This window comes from Sus scrofa, chromosome 15 (genome assembly GCF_000003025.6).
Source record: "Sus scrofa isolate TJ Tabasco breed Duroc chromosome 15, Sscrofa11.1, whole genome shotgun sequence".
NCBI lineage: Eukaryota > Metazoa > Chordata > Mammalia > Artiodactyla > Suidae > Sus > Sus scrofa.
In genome coordinates this window covers 109,474,521-109,486,667 of record NC_010457.5, presented here as the reverse complement: position 1 = coordinate 109,486,667, position 12,147 = coordinate 109,474,521, and the positions used below count along the sequence as shown (strand labels likewise).

Genomic DNA, 12,147 nt, shown 5'->3' with positions numbered 1-12,147 from the left:
CAGTCTGGTTCACTCAAAACCTAAAATATTTGAACAGAATATTTCCTGTGGTAAAAAGGCAATGAGATTTTGCCATACTTAAAAGAATCAGAAAGATCAATGGTTTCAAATTCATTCTTTTCTTTGAAAGGAATGAAGGAGGGACGGTATTCTTGTTTGGGGAGGTTTTGTTTTCATTTGCAGTATGATTTTAATTTGTGCAGTCTTTGTTTTGGACTTTGGTCCATATTTTCGTTCCTATGTTCAAAAAAACATTTACTAGAACATTTTTTGAATACCTGCTCTGTGTAAAGCACTGGACTTGGTGCTACTTGCAGGCACAGAGAGTAGTACAAGAGCTAGAATATGTTGTCCTGCTATCTTTGAGCTTCTCTCTCATAAAAGTTTAAACTAAATGCCACCTGTATTTTTCAGATTTGGCACCTGGGGTCCTAAGTAAGAAGGTGACTCATCTAAAATCATACGGCTAATGAAATGTAGAACAAAAACTTAGAGAATCACCTCTCCCAAGTTCCAATGCTCTTTCAACACATCAGGCTGGCTACCTAGACCGTGGACGTCAGTGGGGTCAAGTGTCATGGCAGGGCTGGAACTAGGGTGAGGTAATTGTGGCGAAATTTAACACGCACCAAAAATTTCAGTAATCACAATTAATGCAAAAAAAAAAAGAAAAATACATGCTGAACAAAATATCATAATTTTAAGTGAAGTCAGGATCTGACCCTGTGCTTGATCCAGCTTGCCTTGCCGCACCCTAATCTTGGCCTCACGCCATGCAGTCTAAACTCGTAGGTGAACCAATGGGGAAAACCAACAAGAAAATATTCCTATGGCTGGGATAATTGTAAAAGCGTCCTGGAATGGATAGAGTGGGTTGAGATGTTCAGAGATGGATCGCATATGATCTACAGTAGTGTATTGAGATAAAATAGCTCTCCTTTCTTTTAATAAGAAACAGACTGAAGACCAGATGAACATCTCGAGATGTGATGATGGGCCATGATGGCCTCTAGGGGGCGCTGCTCGCATGATGAACCCTGTTGCCCTCAAGGGCTCTGTTATGGAGAGGACAAAATGGAATCTTCAGAACCTCACAGTGGGGTTTGGTTGGAGGCTTTGATGGGAACTAGAAACAGGTTTAACTTTGCTTCCTTTCTTCTTTCCTTTTCTTTCTTTCTTTTTTTTTTTTTTTTTAGGGCTGCACCGGAGGCATATGGAGGTTCCCAGGCTAGGGGTTGAATTGGAGATGTGGCCACTAGCCTGTACCACAGCTATAGCAATGCTGGATCTGAGCCATATCTGGGACTTAGACCACAGCTCACGGCAATGCCAGATCCTTAACCCACTGAGCGAGGCCAGGGATCAAACCCACGTCCTCATGGATACTAGTTGGGTTTGTTACCAATGAGCCATGAGGGGAACTCCCCATTCTGATTTTCTTCTCTCTCACCCATATCCTGCGCCTGTGTTAAGCCAGGACTTGGATATGCATCCTTTGAAATTACCCTTGCCCTACTAAGGCCAAGAAGAATCAGAGTGGTGTCGCAGAGCAGAGGAGGGGCTCTTGGGAAAATGTAGTCCATGTGTGGTCCAGGTCATCAAGAGAGACCACGATTTGAGACTTAACCTGCTCTGGAGCAGAAAAAGAGATGCATTTGCCTGAATGTCCTCAGAATCCAGCTGTAATGGCTGGATGGGAGTTGGTTTAGGTTCCTGATCTGGTAATTTGGTTCTTCACTTTTCCATATGTATAGTATCTTTACCAGCAGAATCAGAACAGGCCCAGAGATAGACTAAATTCTGGGCCTTTGACACAGCATGACAGGAACTCAAGGTTAAAAATTGTTCTCACAAACTGGGTCCACAGGGCATGGAGGGTGGGAGGTGAGGAATGATGAAAAAGGGTGGAAGTAAGAAGTAGCTGGAGTTCCCATCATGGCTCAGAGGAAACGAATCCAACTAGGAACCCTGAGGTTGCGAGTTTGATCCCTGGCCTCGCTCAGTGGGTTAAGGATCTGGCGTTGCTGTGGCTGTGGTTGTGGCTGGCAGCTGTAGCTCCAATTAGACCCCAAGCCTGGGAACCTCCATATGCCGTGGGTGCAGCCCTATAAAGGGGAAAAAAAAAGAAAGAAAGTAGCTTTCTTTCTCTTATATCACTCTGAGCCTCCTCCTGTCTATCTTCCTTACTTACTGAGACAAGTGTTTGATTTTTGTCTTGTTTGTTTTTTCATTCAGCTGCAAGTACAGCTCTATGAAAGTAAAGTGGAATTGTTAAGTTCAGTATCATCCTCAGAAACTACTGCTTTAACCACTCTTGAGAAAGAATTTCTGTGCCTGGGGTGGCTAGAGAGTGAGAACTTTTACATTTACAAATTTGGATAAGAATCTAACCACGCCAACCTGCCAGCTGAATGGTTTTTGCAATTTCCTTAAGTTTCCTTACCTTCAGTTTCCTAATCAGTATATAGAGAATAAGAGCTCAAAAATTATGTCTATTCTCATGGATTCTGGCCCTTAATGGATGAAGTTTAAGGCCCCCTGAGTGTAGGCATCAGTGCCTTCTAGGGTATCCCCACCATGAGCCATTCAGACTATGCCCAGGCCCCCTAGCACCTACCCAATGCAGTATCTTTTTGTTTGGTTTGTTGTTGCTTGGTAGGTTTTAAACAGGTTTTCTAAGTTCTTGGTTCTGCTAAGCCAAAATTTTCTTGCCAACTGATTTTTTTGCCACAGCTCCAATATTGCAACCACACAGAATAAACACATTCCTTTATCCCTCATCTTCAAGTATCTGCAAACAGCTCTCAGACTCCTGCAGTCTCCCTTTCTCGCTGACTCCTTCCACGGTTCCAGCAGACATCATTTCAAGTCCCTTCACTCTCCAGAGTCCTTTGCTTTGCACCATTTCTTTCTCCAGAGGTCTCAAAATCTGTTTTTTGCAGACCTCAACCAACTTCACTGTACAGACTGACCATGACAAAGTGAAGGGCTGAGGTTGTTAGCTTTACTTTTGTCACCATCAAGCGATTTAAAGTGTTCATGAAGGAGTTCCCCTCGTGGCTCAGTGGTTAACGAATCCGACTAAGAACCATGAGATTGTGGGTTCGATCCCTGGCCTTGCTCAGTAGGTTGAGGATCCGGCGTTGCTGTGAGCTGTGGTCGCAGACATGGCTCGGATCCTGTGTTGCTGTGGCTCTGGCGTAGGCCAGCGGCTACAGCTCCGATTGGACCCCTAGCCTGGGAACCTCCATATGCCGCAGAAGCGGCCCAAGAAATGGCAAAAAGATAAAAAATTTAAAAAAATTTAAAAAAAAATAAAGTGTTCATGAAGAAGGTCTCCAAACCATCACAATAGTGATTTTGTCTCTCCACTGTGTGGTTATCATCACTGGGTAAGTCTTTAAACTGGTGCTTTTTGTCTTGTCTTGCACGACTGTTTTATCTTATACTCCCATCTGTCTCCTTCTAGGTATAAAAAAGACGGAAATATTTTCAGGTGTCATCTTGTAGGAATGGGAGGAAATTCTCAAATTGTAGCCCTTCCCTTCTCCCTGCCCCACCCCCACACGTTTTGCTGCTGTCTTGAAAAAAAACATGACTGTTGCTGCCAAAACAAATTTCCCTTCCATCGGCTTTACCAAGTTCACTAACTACCTTTCTGGATGAAGAGTCGTATTGTTTTGTGAAGTGGCTGCAACTTCAATATATTTTGCACGTTCCTCGAGTATCATTCCTTCTCCATTAGGAGACTAATCTCTTTATTTTAGAAAGAAAATATCTTGATACAAATTAAAATAAGCATATAGTGGCTGCCAATTCATTTTCTATCCTAAACTGGATTTTCCTCCTAGATGTCTGTGAATGTCATCGACAGTATATGATTATGACCAAAACATCTTTGGAGTTCCCACTGTGGTTCAGTGGGTTAAGAATCCGACTGCAGTGGGTCCAGTCACTGTGGAGGCATAGGTTCTATTCTGTCCCTGGCCCAGCACAGTAGGTTAAAGAATCTGGCGTTTCTGTGGCTCAGATTCAGTCTCTGGCCTGGGAACTTCTTTTTGCTTGTTTGTTTGTTTGTTTTGTTTTGTTTTGTTTTCCCACTATACAGCAAGGGGATCAAGTTATCCTTACATGTATACATTACAATTACATTTTTTTCCCCCACCCTTTGTTCTGTTGCAACATGAGTGTCTAGACATAGTTCTCAATGCTTCTCAGTAGGATCTCCTTGTAAATCTATTCTAAGTTGTGTCTGATAACCCCAAGCTCCCGATCCCTCCCACTCCCTCCCCCTCCCATCAGGCAGCCACAAGTCTTTTCTCCAAGTCCATGATTTTCTTTTCTGTGGAGATGTTCATTTGTGCTGGATATTAGATTCCAGTTATAAGTGATATCATATGGTATTTGTCTTTGTCTTTCTGGCTCATTTCACTCAGTATGAGATTCTCTAGTTCCATCCATGTTGCTGCAAATGGCATTATGTCATTCTTTTTTATGGCTTAGTAGTATTCCATTGTGTATATATACCACATCTTCCTAACCCAATCATCTGTTGATGGACATTTGGGTTGTTTCCATGTCCTGGCTATTGTGAATAGTGCTGCAATGAACATGCAGGTGCATGTGTCTCTTTTAAGTAGAGTTTTGTCTGGATAGATGTCTAAGAGTGGGATTGTGGGGTCATATGGAAGTTCTATGTATAGATTTCTAAGGTATCTCCAAACTGTTCTCCATAGTGGCTGTACCAGTTTCCATTCCCACCAACAGTGCAGGAGGGTTCTGTTTACTCCACAGCCCCTCCAGCACTTGTTATTTGTGGATTTATTAATGATGGCCATTCTGACTGGTGTGAGGTGTATCTCATGGTAGTTTTGATTTGCATTTCTCTTATAATCAGCGATGTTGGGCATTTTTTCATGTGTTTGCTGGCCATCTGTATATCTTCTTTGGAGAAATGTCTGTTCAGGTCTTTTGCCCATTTTTCCATTGATTGATTGGCTTTTTTGCTGTTGGGTTGTATAAATTGTTTATATATTCTAGAGATTAAGCCCTTGTCCGTTGCATCATCTGAAACTATTTTCTACCATTCTGAAAGTTGTCTTTTTGTTTTCTTTTGGGTTTCCTTTGCTGTGCAAAAGCTTTTCAGTTTGATGAGGTCCCATGGGTTTATTTTTGCTCTAATTTCTATTGCTTTGGGAGACTGACCTGAGAAAATATTCATGATGTTGATGTCAGAGAGTGTTTTGCCTATGTTTTCTTCTAGGAGTTTGATGGTGTCCTGTCATATATTTAAGTCTTTCAGCCATTTTGAGTTTATTTTTGTGCATGGTGTGAGGGTGTGTTCTAATTTCATTGCTTTGCATGCAGCTGTCCAGTTTTCCCAGCAATGCTTGCTGAATAGACTTTCTTTTTCCCATTTTATGTTCTTGCCTCCCTTGTCAAAGATTAATTGACCATAGGTGTCAGGGTTTATTTCTGGGTTCTCTCTTCTGTTCCATTGGTCTGTCTGTCTGTTTTGATACCAGTACCACACTGTTTTGATGACTGTGGCTTTGTAGTATTTCTTGAAGTCTGGGAGAGTTATGCCTCCTGCTTGGTTTTTCTTTGGCCTGGGAACTTCTATATGCCGTGGGTGTGGCCATTAAAAAAAAAAAAAAAAGGACCAAAACATCTTTTGTGTCAAGTATGATGAAATAGAAAACAGAGGTATTTTATGGTAGCAGCACAAACTTCCATTGTGTGTCCCTGGCTTTTCTGAACATCTTTGTCTGCAGAGATTTCAGGTCATGGTTAAAGATTCTAGATGCAGACCAACATAGTCACGGTCAACCTTTTTTTTTTTTTTTGTCATTTTTTGTCTTTATAAGGCCATACCCACAGCATATGGAGGTTCCCAGGCTAGGGGTCTAATCGGAGCTGTAGACGCCAGCCTACGCCAGAGCTACAGCAATACCAGATCCAAACCAAGTCTGCAACCTACACCACAGCTCATGGCAACACTGGATCCTTAACCCACAGATCGAGATCAGAGATCAAACCAGCAACCTCATGGTTCCTAGTTGGATTGGTTTCTGCTGCACCATGACAGGAACTCCACATTCAACCTTTTTTTGTTCTTGTTTTTTAGGGCTGCACCTGTGGCATATGGGAGTTCCCAGGCTAGGGGCGGAATTGGAGCTGCAGCTGCCGGCCACAGCCACAGCCACAGCAATGCAGGATCTGAGCCGTGTCTGTGACCTACACCACAGGATCCTTAACCCACTGTGTGAGGCCGGGGATCTAACTGCATCCTCATGGATACTTGTCGAATTTGTTTCCATTATGCCACAACAGCAACTCCTAAGAGAAGTTTTACAATCTGGTACGTATTCTGTTGTGACTGTTGCTTCCAGAATCATTTCTTCAGTAGATAGCATTGCCCAGAAGACATTAAAAGGGATTGAAGCTTTAGTTTTGACTGCTTATATGTCTGAAAATATCCACAACGTAACTCGAACAACTCAGATCTCCCATAGCTGTTTAGTCATGTGTTCTTCAGAAAGAGTTACAGAAGTCCTATTTCATCAAGATTTCCAAATTAAGTGCCCACTTCTTCCTGCTAAACATTTTTTTGCATACATAAAAATTCCTATTTAAGGAAATGCTGATTTAGGGATTTCTCTCTGCTCTGGCCAAGTCTGTGAAACACTACATTGTTAATGGTGGTGATTCTTTCCCAGATTCTAGATAAAATTTGGAGGAAAGTGAGATAGAGACCTAAATCTTTAACAAAAGGTGAATAAATAGCTTTTTATAGAAAGTAAGAGGGGAGTTCCCGTCGTGGCACAGTGGTTAACGAATCTGACTAGGAACCATGAGGTTTCGGGTTCGATCCCTGGCCTCGCTCAGTGGGTTGGGGATCCAGCATTGACGTGAGCTGTGGTGTAGGTCGCAGACACGGCTCGGATTTGGTGTGGCTGTGGCTACAGCTCCGATTAGACCCCTAGCCTAGGAACCTCTACATGCCTCGGGTACAGCCCTAGAAAAGACCAAAAAAAAAAAAAAAAAGAAAGTAAGAGAAAGATAACCCTTTACAATATTCTATTTTCTCAGCATGCTTGGTCAGATATGAGAATAATTGTGGCATTTGGGGGCTCCCCCAACTGCTTTCAGGAGGCAGGCATCTTACAATGTGTGAACTCCAAACAGATTTAATGTTTTTCAAAATATAAAGCACGTGAAACAAAACGAGTTTTAAAATCTCTACTTAAATCTTCCACTCGTCTGAAGTAACATGCAGCGGAAATGAATCTGACTAGGAACCATGAGGTTTCGGGTTCGACCCTTGGCCTCTGCTCAGCGGATTAAGGATCCTGCGTTGCTATGGCTATGGCGTAGGCCAGCAGCTGTAGCTCCTATTGGACCCCTAGCCTGGGAACCTCCATATGCCAAGGGTGCCGCCCTAAAAAGCAAAAAAATAAATAAATAAATGAAATGAAGTAACACGGAGAAATCCCATTCTCTTTCTACTTGCCCTCTAGCCCCCTCCCCTCTCTCTACTGCTTTTAGTCTTAAACTGGTAGTAATCAATAGCTATAATTATTGAGCATGCTTTATGAGGCAGGTACTTAGCTAACTACTTTTCAAGGATATCCTTAGGTGATCATCACAGCAACCCTACGATTTAGAACTATTATTATTGTCATTTTATAAATGAGGAGACAGGTTTCAAGGGAGTAGGTGATTTATCTAAGATTCCACAACCAGGAAGAGACAGGACTGGGATTTGAAGGCAGACATTCTGATTCCAGAGGCTATAGACCACCTTATGGCCTGATATTTCCATTTTATCCATGTGTTAATTATCTTAAAGTCTTGCAAAGGAATTAAGCCTAAAAGTTTCTCCCTGACCCAAAGTTAACCATTCACTCTTGTTTTCCTCCCAGCAATCAACAGAGCCATACAGATTGTCCGCATCAGGACACTAACTTCTGGGTGAAGCATCAAATCAACTGGTTCGTAAGTAGATGATGACCTTTCAAATGTGTGCTGTGTCCTCTTAAACTGTCCCAGTGAAATATGGGGGTTAGAATATGAAAATCAGCCTACATGTACCTTTTATGAAAAGACCTTGATCCCAGGACTGTAAAAATAGGTGTCATTTCATATCCACTCCAGTCAATTGCATTTTTTTTCATAAAGAAAAAATGTTTTTGGAATTCCTTGGTGGCATAGTGGCTAAGGATCCAGCGTTGTCACTGCTGTGGCGCAGGTTCAGTCCCTGGCCTGGGAACTTCCACATGTACAGCCAAAAAGAAAAAATTTTCTCTTTCCCAACCCTACTCCCTTTAAAGAAGACTGAAACATTAGTATGCCTGGCATAGGCTAGGTTTCCTATCCAAGGTTGGTTTTCTCTTTTTTTTTTTTTTTTTTTTGTCTTTTTACTATTTCTTGGGCCGCTCCCGTGGTGTATGGAGGTTCCCAGGCTAGGGGTCGAATCGGAGCTGTAGCCACTGGCCTACGCCAGAGCCACAGCAACGTGGGATCCGAGCCGCGTCTGCAACCTACACCACAGCTCACGGCAACACCGGATCCTTAACCCACTGAGCAAGGGCAGGGACCGAACCCGCAACCTCATGGTTCCTAGTCAGATTCGTTAAACACTGCGCCAAGACGGGAACTCCCAAGGTTGGTCTTCAATGCTGACTCAATAAAAAAGTTACTGTGAAGTTGGCTAAGCTTCCTGAAAGATTCTATTAATTTCCTTAATGAATATCTTTCAAATAAGTCTCCCTCATCTCCATTCTAACCTCATGGCCTAAGGCCCTTCCCTCTTTGACTTCAACTGCAGCAATATCTCCCAAATTGTTGCCAGATGACTTGACAAAAACAAAAATACAGCGATTCCACTCCCTGCTACAAACACTTTTATTTGCTCCTAACTGACAATAGAATAAAATCCAAATGCTGAAGCATGACAGTTCAAAGGCCTTCATTACCAAAACACTCCCTTTTTTTTTTTGGTTGTATCTTTTCCAGATAAACCAAAGTACTTTCATTTATCCTAATGTGCCAAGGAATATTGTCATTTGTCTTAATGTATGGCATTCAGCAACAAATGGCAGGGATCTACAGACAGACCAGATGCTTCCCTGTGCAAGGACAGGCTATGCCACTTGACAACCACCATTCTATCACACACACACACACACACACACACACACATGCCCCATCCCAGGAACCATCAATAATAGCACACCCCACCTTCGCTTTTCATTTAAATTTCCTTTGCTTCTCTTGGGGGAATAAACAGGGAATCTTTATAAAACACTGTTGTGCCCCAACACCTTCCAAGTGGAGAGTGTTCATCCAAAGGGCAGCAAAATATCCTACGGGTGCCAAACATCTTGAGCACAATCTGGGGTGTGGAATACAGTTTATATTTGATAGTGGAAAATATTGAGCAATGACTGCAAATAATCCCCCCCAACACACACACACACACACACACACACACATCCTTTGCAACAAGATTTCCTTAAATAGACAGCTCTTGAAAAATAATATTGGTTGACCCTGTATGTTTGTTGGGTGATGGATCGGCCATTTTCGCCCAGAGTTTCTCATGTCCATTGATTCTTTCTATTCATTCCTGCCATCCAATCAGAAGGAAAGTGTAGGTTCCAACAAGGGCCCTTGTGGTTTTCATGGGAAATACATTTCACAGGAGATACATTCTTGAGTTCTTTTTTTATCAGAGTGTATGGGGAACTCTACACAGGCAATCCATATAGACAATGGTCAGCAACATGAAATCCTTCTCTCTGTGCAATGCAGATTAGAGCTTAAATTTTCTTAAGATTCTCTTAGGTATACATATTTGCAATGGTCCATGAGAACCCATCTAACTCAACAATATGGAACTAAATTAAACCCCTCTGCCTTCCCTAAATGTTCTGCCAGAAGGAATCGTTGTATTTCATCAAGGCAAATAAACAAAATGTTTCCCTCTACAGCCAAACCTCATTTAAAACCACATTTAAAAGTTTAATGAGGCATTCCCATGATGGCTCAGAGGAAACAAATCTCACTAGTATCCATGACGACGCAGGTTCAATCCCTGACCTCACTCAGTGGGTTAAGGATCTGGCATTGCCATGAGCTGTGGTGTAGGTCGCAGACTTGGCTTGGAGCTGGTGTTGCTGTGGCTGTGGTGTGGTGTAGGCCAGCAGCTACAACCCCTAGCCTGGGAACCTCCACATGATGTGGATGTGGCCCTAAAAAAAAAGTCTAATGGCACACATTTCTCTTTTTCTTTCTTTCATTCTTTTTTCTTTTTTTTTTTTTTTTTTTTTTTTGGTCTTTTTAGGGCCAACCCCACAGATTACGGAGATTCCTAGGCTAGGGGTTGAATCAGGGCTGTAGCTGCCGGCCTACACCACAGCCACAACTCGAGATCCAAGCCTCGTCTATAGCCTACACAACCATTCACGAGTTCATGGCAACACCAGATCCTTAACCCACTGGGGAAGGCCAGGGATCGAACCCAAGTCCTTATGGATGCTAGTGAGGTTCGTTTACCACTGAGCCACGATGGGAATTCCATGATACACATTTCTACCAGATGTCCTTCCCCAAAATCATCTGGATTTTATAGACCATCACTATGCTTTCTGACAGAACACTGGAGTAAATCTATTTATTCAGAAAAGAGTTTCAGCTTTACTATCTCTTAAGTCTGAAAGGTCAGAAACCAGTTTGTTTAACTCAGTAAATAGTTCTGTGCTCCAGAACTAGACACTTGTCAGTGGAGTGTCGAAGCAAATATAACCCAGGAATGTCATAACTTGGTGCTTTACAGCAGCTGCGTCCCTGGGTAAATATGCCTCTTCATGTTCTTTGGCAATAAAACCACAAACTTCAGGGATGCTTCTCTGAACTTTGCTCCACACCAAGCATTTTTCCCACATTTTTAATGGACTTGGGTGCTCCCGTTTATATTCATTTCTGCAATACAGCCTCAAAAGATTTAAAATCGCATAGATCTGTATTAGTCCTTATTTCAGTCAGAAATATTTATTTGCCTTTCAGCAGCACATATGGTTTAAGACAAATACAGTAGCTATTTCCTCTCTTCAGACAAGTTGAAAAGCCTCCTCCTGGCAGTGTTATTGTGCTCTTCCAAGCACTTCCCATTTTTTTTTTTTTTTTTTGGTCTTTTTGCCTTTTCTTGAGCCACTCCCGTGGCATATGGAGGTTCCCAGGCTAGGGGTCGAGTTGGAGCTGTAGCCGCCGACCTACACCACAGCCACAGCCAACACAGGATCCAAGCTGCATCTGTGACCTACACCACAGTTCACGGCAATGCCGGATCCTTAACCCACTGACCAAGGCCAAGGCTTGAACCCGAAACCTCATGGTTCCTAGTAGGATTCGTTAACCACTGCGCCACGACGGAACTTCCAAAGCACTTCCAAATTGAGAAAAATATACGATACCTCAATGGAAAGTTACTGCCAGCCAAGAAAGACAGTTTGACTTTTCCTGTTTAATAAATGATGTTTCCTTTAAACCTGAATTTAAAGACTTAAATTCACCCACTACCCATCTTTGTTTCTGGTTACTGCCCAGCAAAGCTTTTTTCCATCACCCAGACATCCCTCTAGTTATACCAATGAGTCTTTACTAACATCGTGCTATCACTTCTCCAAAAAAAAATGTATATGTGTATATGTGCATATGTACATTGTGTGTGTGTGTCTACCCACTAGATGCCAGTAGCATTCCCCCCCTTATCTCCCATCCCCTGTTGTGACAGTCAGCAATGTCTGTAGACATACTGTCAAATAACCCTGGGAGGCAAAATTGCCCCTGGTGGAGAACCACTGATGTAGATTTTGGTGGCAAGAAGGGATGGGAATTGGTGTCAGACAATGTTTCTTGGGGTACTAAGTGAGTCATCTAACCAAGGTGGGAGAGAAACCTGGATCCTCCCAGAGAGCAAAGGTGAGGAGTCATGGAAATGAGGTAACAGACATCAGTGTTCTCCAGAGAACCAAAAATATCACAATCTGAAACTGGAATTCAGAGGCAAGGATGAGGAACAAGGCAATAACCCAGTTGCCCAAATCAAAATAAAGTAGAGGGGTTCCCGCTGTGGCCCAGTGG

The 12,147-nt window shown here is 42.6% G+C and overlaps 1 protein-coding gene across 6 annotated transcripts in view; it reads left to right on the top strand.

The window, feature by feature from the left end:
* The window catches only part of GPR1 (G protein-coupled receptor 1), a 61,854-nt gene that overhangs the window by 42,264 nt on the left and 7,443 nt on the right, over positions 1-12,147 (top strand). For 4 of the 6 annotated variants that reach the window (XM_021074587.1, XM_005672112.3, XM_005672113.3 and 1 more), the window contains one exon: positions 7,926-7,994. The gene's annotated coding sequence lies outside the window, so the exon portion shown is untranslated. Of the gene's footprint in view, positions 1-7,925; positions 7,999-12,147 lie in introns of all 6 variants that reach the window. The other 2 variants (XM_013984415.2, XM_021074589.1) reach the window with 1 other exon arrangement.